General features: G+C 39.0%; 1 long non-coding RNA gene across 2 annotated transcripts; it reads right to left on the bottom strand.

Annotated features, from left to right (window-relative positions):
• Positions 1-1,884: 1,884 nt before the first annotated feature.
• LOC306893298 lies at positions 1,885-8,164 on the bottom strand. 2 transcript variants are annotated; one of them, XR_013786557.1, is made up of 4 exons: positions 4,675-8,164; positions 4,516-4,595; positions 3,595-3,652; positions 1,885-3,048 (listed from the first exon to the last, which is right to left on the bottom strand). It is a non-coding gene; the product is annotated as an uncharacterized lncRNA (long non-coding RNA). The 2 variants fall into 2 exon arrangements; XR_013786558.1 differs by having other exon boundaries at positions 4,516-8,164.
• Between the last annotated feature and the right edge of the window lie 1,757 nt (positions 8,165-9,921).

Raw genomic sequence — 9,921 nt, forward strand, 5'->3', positions numbered from 1 at the left:
ATCACAGCCTTGATGTTCACCTACCATTCACCCAGGCCATAAAGCTGACAGACTGAGACAATACAGCCACTGGCGTCTGCGCTGGGATAATAGAGAATGGGCAGTAGCTGGCGGTAATATTGTTGGATAAATGATTATTGATTAGATAAAGGTTGAGATAATCATTAGCCTTTATCCGTTTCACTCAGTATCTCTGACCTTTCTGCCTCTCTCTCCCCCTTCATACTGGAGTTACCCGTATGACGATTTGATCATCTGTGTCACACACACATTCGAGTGAGGAGAAGTGGGGTGAGAGAATAGCAAGAGGATAAAATCACAAGTGTTTTACTGTCTGCAGGATTATCCGTTTGATTACTTAGATTCTCGCTCTCCTGCAGTGTTACAGAATAGGGTCATATCAGTTATTTGTATTGATTCAAGTGTTATGTTCCTAACACTAGCATAGTTTACTTAATTACACTTGGGTCTGAATCTGAGAGAGTAGACTCGGACGCTGAAAGCAATTGACGCACTCACCAAACCAAACAGATCCATAATAAACCCACCGGGGACACTATAACATCTTTGTATCTATTGTATGTGTGCATGTGCGTGTGAAGACATACGACACAGAGGAACCTGGATTTACAATATTCAAGGACATGTTCTGCTTAATTAAGAGCTATATTTACAGCTACAGTATGTATACAGTCAATGTATTGTGCTGACACATTTATAAATGAAGATAATGACATAGTTGGCAAGAAAATGAGATGGGGTGTCATTTCAGTGTTTTGCAAATTTACATTTATTTCATTGATATATAGCAGCACATTTTTAGCCCGCTCTTCATTTAATTGTATTGACTATGCCTGACATGCCTGCATACACATCTTTCAATATACAAAAGAAACATTTTTACTACATTTTCTCGAATAAAATATACGCCATGTGTTTATCCATTTATTTTTAACCGCTTGTGTGAAAAAGGAGAGCGTATAAATCTCTCTGCCTGCATTATAACACATTACACTATAGGTCCTATGGCGGCTCTATTTATTGAATTACTCTGAATTTCCCTCTTAATAGCCAGTTAAGCAGCAGCAGACCCTAGCTAACATCTGGCTGCAATCAGTGGAGGAAATCCGCTTCTTTGCCTTTTGTTCTATTTATTCACAAACCCATGCTGGAATTGCAGTGTTTATTTAAAGTAATACTGCCCGTACAACTACTGTACAGAGAGACATTTGGACGTTTTTACACAGAATTACATTTCCTAAACAATTGTCGCTGACAATGCTTGTGGTTAAGCTTCATTGTGGGGTTGTGGCTTTAATGTTTTGCATGAACAGAATTCTAATTGGGCCGGAGTTTCAGCATTCTGCAGTCAGCGTATCAGACACAGGAAGCATTAAAGGCTCCAAAGGAAGTGCTATGATTCATAGGTTACCTCACAGGATTGCAAGGCATTTACCTCTAACATTGACAACTGTAGGGCTAAATGACACACTTCTTACACACTGTGGCTCTGTGCGTGTGTGTGTGTGTGTGTGCATGCATGCGTGTGTGTGTGTGTGAGACAGTGTGTGACTGGCATTATCACGCATCTGCTATGGTTTATATGTAGTTCGGGGATTGTGGACAACAGTGAAAATTGTGTCTCGTACAAGCCCTCTGAATATCTGTGTGATCATTTATTAATCCTGACTTAAATGTGTTTTTAATAACAAAAGATGTTTGATAAAAAAAGCAAAGGTCGCACCTTCAGAACGGCTGATCCTCACTTATAGAATTACTGTTGGTACTAATGGATTACGCAATATCTTGTAATGGAAAACATTAATTTATAAACACTTTCGATCGTTCCAAAACGAAAAAAGTCACTCCACCAGAAATGCCAAATCTGATTTAGTTTTTATTAACACTTTTTGAGTACAACAGTGACTTGGTAAAGGAAGAAAACACACACACACACCGATCCCGAACATTATGGAGTAGAATTTCCAAGAAAGGCAACACATATGAATGTTTTTGACAGACAGGTCAGAGCTTTGGCTGCAGGAAAACATAACCAGTTCAAACGTTTCTTCGTGGTGATAAAAACCATATGTATGTCAGTTACACAGCTTAAATAAGCATTTGCACAACTCACAGGCCAGCTCTGCACACCCGGCTGACTATGAAAATAATTAGTACGTGTGCTGGAGCTCTTGTGGTGGCTAAGCTCACAGCTAACAACCCCCTGAAGAGCTTCTGTGTAAGCCCCCTCAAGGCCTGTGTGTATGGAGACTCTATTGGGACAAACACAGCCGTGGCTTTTCATTTAATGCTCCTCCCCTGCCGTGACGTCTACTTATAGGTAAAATGAGAGAGGTTTGTTAATAAGAAATGTGTGATCATTATAATAATATTTGTGTTTTATAGACTTCCATTTGCTTAAAGAAGAATGCACAGTGTGCATGTGGGTTATTTCACTTCCTGTCTGTCAATAAACATTAAGTATGAACAGGAAGTGCATAAGCTTCTGTGAAATTTTATAGGTTTAAAAAGATTTGTGTTAACGCAAACACGCACACCCACCCTTCTGATATTTCCTCCTGCATTACAAACCTTAAAACGAAATAACATATAAATATTTAAAAAAATACAGCAGAGGAAAATGTTAACATGATTGGTTGGAAGTCAGTGGGGTCTGTGTTATGTGTCATTAACTTGTTCCCATGTTTGTCTTCTATAAATCTTGGACTGTGTTAAATTATTGTCACATGCAAAAATTTCACAACAGATCATACAACATGATGATATGGGCATTTCGATTTTTGTACATGGCATTTTTGTTGTGATAACATTTTTAAATAAAATATTTTAAAATAATTATTATGCCCTCATCATGTATACGTGTCAGTCACTCTCACAACTGTGTCGTATTTTGTGCAATCCTTTCTCTTCTATTCCATCAATTCTTGCTTTCTTCCGTTCCACAGCTCTGTAAATATTTCAGCTGGTTATCTGTGTGTGTGAAGTGTCGTTTAGTCAGGTAGGCCGCCGTGGTAAAGTGCAGCAGGGCTGAGGAGAAGAAGAGTGAGGAACAGATGGAAGAGTGTTGCTCTGATGAGATGTGAAAGGGGGAGAACGACAGAGACCGATAACTAATGTGCTTCCTGTGTTCTCCCCTCTTCCTTGTCATCTCTCCATTTCTGGATATGTGTCTGTGTGTGTCCAGCTATGGTAATGTGTGACGGATGATGAAGATGATGGTGATGTGTCTGCTTGTGTGTGAAAGAGTAAAAAGGTGAGTGAGAGCGATGACGATGAGGAGAGGGAAATGAAAGGTGACTGAAACGTTCACTTAGTAGAGAGACTGATATTAACAGCGGCAGACACCCTTCTATGCGCATCGGCGGCTTGCACGTGTTCGCATTTGTGCATATGGTCTTTTTCGTATGTAATTTTTCTTCATGTCTTGATGAGCATTGTATTTGCATGGGTTTTTGGGGTATATGGGTGATTAGATTGATTCTTGTCTTTGCCATAGGTGGAAGAACCATCTGTTTATGGGAGTGAGTGAATGAATGTTAACTGAGTGTGAATGTGATGCGTTTTGGCACTGACCTAAATCCAAGATTACATACAAGTGTTTTCCATCTCATTCCTCGGGGAGCCCACTCGTCTGAAAAAAAGAAAAATGATTTAAAGCAAATTTGTATTTTGATTCCTATGCTTTAAAAATCCGTCTCATGCATTTATTACTTACTTACTGACATTCAAACATTATTTTTGGGGCTTTCATGTAATTGATTCTGTAACGTTAAATTATATGTTTGACTGAAGAAGACATTTACAGAAAATTATTTTAGTGCAGTGTTTTTAAAGGAGAAGTTCAATTCAAAATTTGCCCCCCATTGACTTACCATAGAAGAATACAAATTATTACGGTAAGTCAATGGGAGTAAATTTAGAAGCAAACTACTCCTTTTATTGGACAGTTCAGTCATCATTTACTCCTTGAAATTTCACCCTCCAAATCTGTTTAATTTCTTTGTTCTGACAAACACAGAGAACGATATTTGGACGAATGCTTGTAACCAAACAGTTATTGGCCACCATTGACTAACATAGTAGGAAGAATTACAATGGTAGTCAAAAGTGCCCCATAACTGTTTGCTTTCCTACATTGTTCAAAATATCTTCTTTGATGTTCAACATAACATATACAAAAGAACTGCTGGTTACAAGCATTCTTCCAAATATCTTTCTCTGTGTTCATCAGAACAAACATATTTGGGACAACTTAAGGGTGAGTAAATGAAGACTGAACTGTCGTTCTTGGGTGAACTGTTCCTAAAAACACAGAAATCTTCATTATTTATAAAGAAACACAATTAAAGAAACAAATCAGAAAATAAATATCCCTATTTCAATGTACTGTATTGTCAAGACACAGCAGGCTGCACGTCCGCTAATCGTATGATATAAAAACATAAAAATCTCCCCCTCTATCTGTCTGTTTTGGCAGTAAAGGCATTAAGTCACCTCCCACTGGTTCTCCAATGATGTGCAGTGGTGTAAAATTGCTCTGCTGAGAGGTGTGTGGAGCTCTGTTACCTTCTCACCTGATTTTAAAAATAGAGACAAAGAGGTCACAAAGCTGAATTAATGATATGATTATAGTGTCCACTTAATACTGGTTACCATGGAGCCGACTGCTCGTGGATCATGATCCAAGTCTGAGCGGAGACTGACATCATGATGGAGTCCTTTATTTTTACTCACTGACTGATGGGCAAAGCATTATAATTATAGAGTATTATGAATCATTCAAGGGTTGTCTTGTTTTTTTGCCTGTTTTAGAGATGTATATAAAATTACAGCTTGTATGTACGAGCACGTCAGTCAATCTGTGAAGTATGTGGGTTTGAAAAAATTAAGAAAATATGTTTGACCGTATGAATGCAAAAATGAGCTCATGCTTTTCACATTTACCATTGGGCTTAAAACATTTCGTGAGTCAGTATTATTCAGAGTAGATTTATCAAAGTATTGGCTTTTACTTACCTTTACCAGTTCATTTTGAATGGCCCTGCATTGTGACAAATACATTTTAAAAACTAGCAAAAAATTATTTAAATTAGTTATTGATAAAGTATATGGTAGCATATCACACAACACATGAAGAGTATTCCAAATGTTGCCAAAAGGATGCCGGAACTGCCTCGTATGTTTTTGAGAGGGAAAAGAAAAATGTTAAACTTTCAGCACTGCAGAGAAATACCTCACATTAACCCCTGAAATCACAAGCTTTTCTGTTTTTTTCAGGCATGAAAAACGACCTAATCAAAATGTAAAGCGCAACTCGCTTTTACAACTAAGTGCTTCTCCCCTTTCTCTCTGAAAAGCCTGGCCTCTGCCCAAGAGAAAGCTAGACTTTTATGTCCAACATTAATTTGCTCAGATCAAACCATTTTGCAGACACTTTGCATGACACTTGGCTAGCAAACACAGCACTAAAATATAGCTGAACACATGCCACATTATATGCCCAGAAAAACCAGCAGGCTTCATTTCATTAAGTCATTACATAAAAAGTGTACCTATTTTCAAATATTACCATTGCGTTCATAGTTTTTAATTGTTTGAAATTGTTCACTTGAAGACATCTTACGTACAACGAATGTATTAATTTAATGTGTTCTTCCTGTTTGCGTCCACAGGCTATTTAGTATTTATTTTATTTAACATACATTTGACATTTTAACTTTGTTTTCAGTTTTTTGAAACTGACTCACTAGAGTATATTTGGTCATATCTTTGGTCATATACGATCGTGAGCAAAATGTATCACTTCCTAAATCCTGCTATGCAGAGGGCAGTCAAGCAGCTCCGTCTTTCCACATCAGATTCTATTTCAAAACACGCACACAAACACTCGGACACCCGCTATTATTTGCATGCTTTGTATAGCAAAAATAGAACTGATCAGACAAAGAAAGAACTATAAATACTTTTCAAGAATATTTATTTGAATGAAATTATAAATACTGCTATCACATAATGCTTTTATTACTTTTGCCTCTTAATTCGAACTCATCTCCTGTATGTTCATTACTTGTGTATTTTGACATTCCCTGCATAAGCCATTAGAGGGACGCAAGGAGAATAAGTCGATTGGAGAAGTGTTGATTTACGCTGGCAGGAATCATACAGTAGCCAGTTCTCAAGTGTCACTACTTCTAGCGTTTGTGTTTAGCCACTGGAATGCTAACCATTGGGCTGTAAAGGCAAGCCTCTGGGTGCATTCATGTCTCTCTCTATAAACCAATCTAAAGTCACCAATGGGGTCAACAAAATGACAACAGATGATATAGATTCAAAAACCATGTGTCATGTCGGTTTAGCTGTGATGTGATTATTGGATTTATTGAGGGGAATCTTTTTTGCGGCATCGACTCTGAGAAAGAAATGTGGTGTGACCACATTACCACAAGTGCAGAACTTTCTATGACACTAACAAGATAAAAGGGTTATTTTTCGGTTCAATTAAAAATGTCTCACAAGGTTTGGAACACCATTGTTGTTAAATTATCCACGAACAACAAACACTATATTTGTTATAATTTTATTTATTTTGATGTTATATATTTGTATATCTTATAATATTTTGGTCTATTAACAAACAATTAAGTATGTCACATAGTTCTTTCCTGCATTTTTAATATTTAAAAAATAGAAAAATTATAACTGCAATAATTACTTGATACTACTAACTTAGAAGAGATGTTACGTCCCACTGAAACTTTATCCACTGGTGGTGCTGTTAGACTGCATTAAAATGATTATATATTGCATAATGTTTGCTTCGATTTAATTTCATACAGTCAATTTTGGGCGAGGAGGAACTGCCTTCCTTGCCTCCCGAGAAACGCCCCTGGTTTCTAAATATATTTATTTTTATCACCCTCTCGTTATTAAGCTTGTCATTCCAAGTGTGTGTTTAGAGGTGAAGCTTCTGCTTAGGAGGGCTGAAAAATAGATGGAGCACAGAATGTCAGCGCAAGATAAACACCAGCATAGTGAAGTGGCTCTCACATGCTTGACAAGACACCAGAAAGAGGGGAAGAAAGAGGAAGAAAGGTTGATCTTTCAGACTGGTTGTGCTGCACATACTACCACTCTTAGCTGGTCTTGGCCTGTTTGATCTATCTCAGTCCTTCTCTCCACGGACTATATTACGAAAGCATCCTTGCTCATAACTCAACCTTGCTTGTAAACATTTTTGTTGTTCTTTAATTTCCCCTTCCTCCTTCAGCACACCTCTGTTCCAGTTACCTTGTCTTTGCTGTCATTTACAGTCTTATAATTTCCAGGGTGTGGTCTTTTGACAGGTGGGTGGTGGTGAGTTTTTTTATGTGTAATGAGGAAAAAAGTGTGACAGAGAGAGGTCGTATCAGCGTTCCATCACACCTAATTAATAAAGCAGACCTGCACAAAAGAAAAGAAGTGTGATTTATGGATTAATGTCGCTGCCGGCACACAGCCGTAGCATTAATGGCCGCATGGGGTGACAACACAAACATACTCTGCGGCTGTCTGTCTCTCTGCATGAACGAATGCGTTCAATTCTTTATAATGAACAAAAAGAAGGGAAAATTTGACAATAAAAAGCACGTAAGAGTGTCAAGGGGGAAAAAAAACTGCTAACAGAATACAAAAAGGCAGCAGCTATATTTAAACACCAGTGTAATGACAGCGAGTTATAAAAAGTTATAAAAACACATTTCAGATTATCCCACTCGAGCTCAGTCACAATCAGTGACTCGCGCTGATCTCTGAGTCATGATGCTCATTCCAATTGATATAGATTGTGCTCTCTAGTAATATCAACCTCATGGGAGCCGAATATTGGGAGTAAACCCAGTCAGGAAGCCAGAATGAGTCAAGCTCCATCTGCTCAATAAAACACACATGCCTTGATTAGAGCGCCTCGATTTTATGCAAAGTGCACGGTTACATTGTATTCTACACTGTTTGATATTTCATAACCCGAAATCTCCAAATATGCTTCAATAAACTGTCAAATATATATAGTTTTCAGGTTATCCAAATATCGCACACGTCTGAATCTTATTTAAGTACAGCGCCACATGACGGTCAGCGCTGTTGACCTCGCAAGTCTGCATTTCAGAGCCCACTCGTAACATTAATAGTGTTAAAACAGGGCCAGGGCTATTAGTTATTCCGTTAGGAGCTATGAGCCGGGCCGGCCGTGTTTGTCTGGTTTTCATTGGGGTAAACATTTGTTCCAGTTGTAGATGTTGTGCGGCAGGAACATGAATCAGGGACGAGAGGCGGAAAGAGCTCTGACAGCTGCAGCTCATTACCACCACCATTACTGCTATAGGGGGCTGCTGGGGGAAATTCCTCCTTCCAGGGAAAATGTTCCTGTTTACCATACAGTGCTGTGGATCAGGTCCCGCACACAGAGATGCAAGACAATCACATACAGACACACACACACGCACACTCAAATGCACCATTTTGCACACACGGGCATGCTTTTATATGCACTCACCTAAGTTCTTATGTCTGCGTTCGTACGCAGACGTGCACACACGCAGACATACTCACTTCCTCTCCCACACACATCATGTGCACTCTCACACAGTAACAATCACTCTTTCTTGTGAGCCGATACTGTAGTACCTCCACCCACCTCTTTCCTCTGCCCCCCCCCCCAAACGCTGTGTCCCTCACACACTCACATGTTCCTTCAATCACGACTGACTCATGCCTGCTTTACGTCATTCCGTCCAATCAGAGAGAGTTCCACGAGCCCATTAAAACCAAAGTTGTTTTCTTTTACTTGGTCATTCTTTCACCACTGCATCAAAGACAAACATTCACTCGTAATCAACCTCTCCAGCCACATCTGCTCCTTCATCGAATACTTGCTGCAAATCTTTATCTCACTCAGAAGTGTCAATCACTGTCTTTTTCAAAAAATGATCATTTGAATAAAATACTTTTAAGATCAAACACAAATGTCTAACACTGCATTTAGTCAAATCTGGAAACCATATAACTAAATGTATCTGATTTCTGTGTAATTGTAAACATAAATATAGTGCTATGTGTAACTTCGAGAGGGGCCTGATCGTTCTGTTTGGTCAGTCATAATGTAACTCTAGATATGCAGCCGCCTACCTGTATATAGTGACAATTCTTCCAAACTGCCTTCTCCACCCAAACTCCTCCTCTATTGTAATTTGCCTCATTTTATCCAATTTCATAACAAAGCTCCTTCAAGGACGGCAAACCAAATGGTTACCATTGTTTCTAGTAAAACTGGTTGGGCATGTGAACTCGATGTGAAAACAAATGCATTGGCCTAGTTGTAGGTAACATCAAACCCATTTAATGACAACACAATTTTCTAGTTTTGCCTCTAATGGCCGCACCTCGGGTTAACACCTGATATAACTGGGTAGTGTTTTAATTTTTCTCTTCTAAAGCATAAATCAAAAGGGATGGAAAAGCACCACGTGCTTTGACCGCTCCCTCCTTCTCTGACCTATGCCAATTTTTATCTCAACCTGCTTTAACTTTGTAGATCAGACTTTAATTTTGAAGCGGGTCTGTGGGACAGTGATGAATTGGATATATCAAGCAGGGCTTAAATTACCCTCTCCCTGGTGGCAGTGAATGGGAAGGTGCTGGAGAAAGAGGTACGCGGGTGGGGGGGGGTGCTCCGTGACCTAGTAACAGGCAGAGAAAGAGGGCTGGTCAGCACTTGCCCTCTCAACCCTGCAAGCAGGCACACCCAGCGAGAGAAGGGAGAGAGAGAAATAGAGAGAGAAACAAAAGAGCAGGACCTGACTCTTCAGAGGAAAAAGAACACAGTGTAAGAAGCACAAATTACGGGTAAGAGGTAAGGGTAAGCAA

Source organism: Barbatula barbatula, assembly GCF_947034865.1.
Source record: "Barbatula barbatula genome assembly, chromosome: 1".
Classification (NCBI taxonomy): domain Eukaryota; kingdom Metazoa; phylum Chordata; class Actinopteri; order Cypriniformes; family Nemacheilidae; genus Barbatula; species Barbatula barbatula.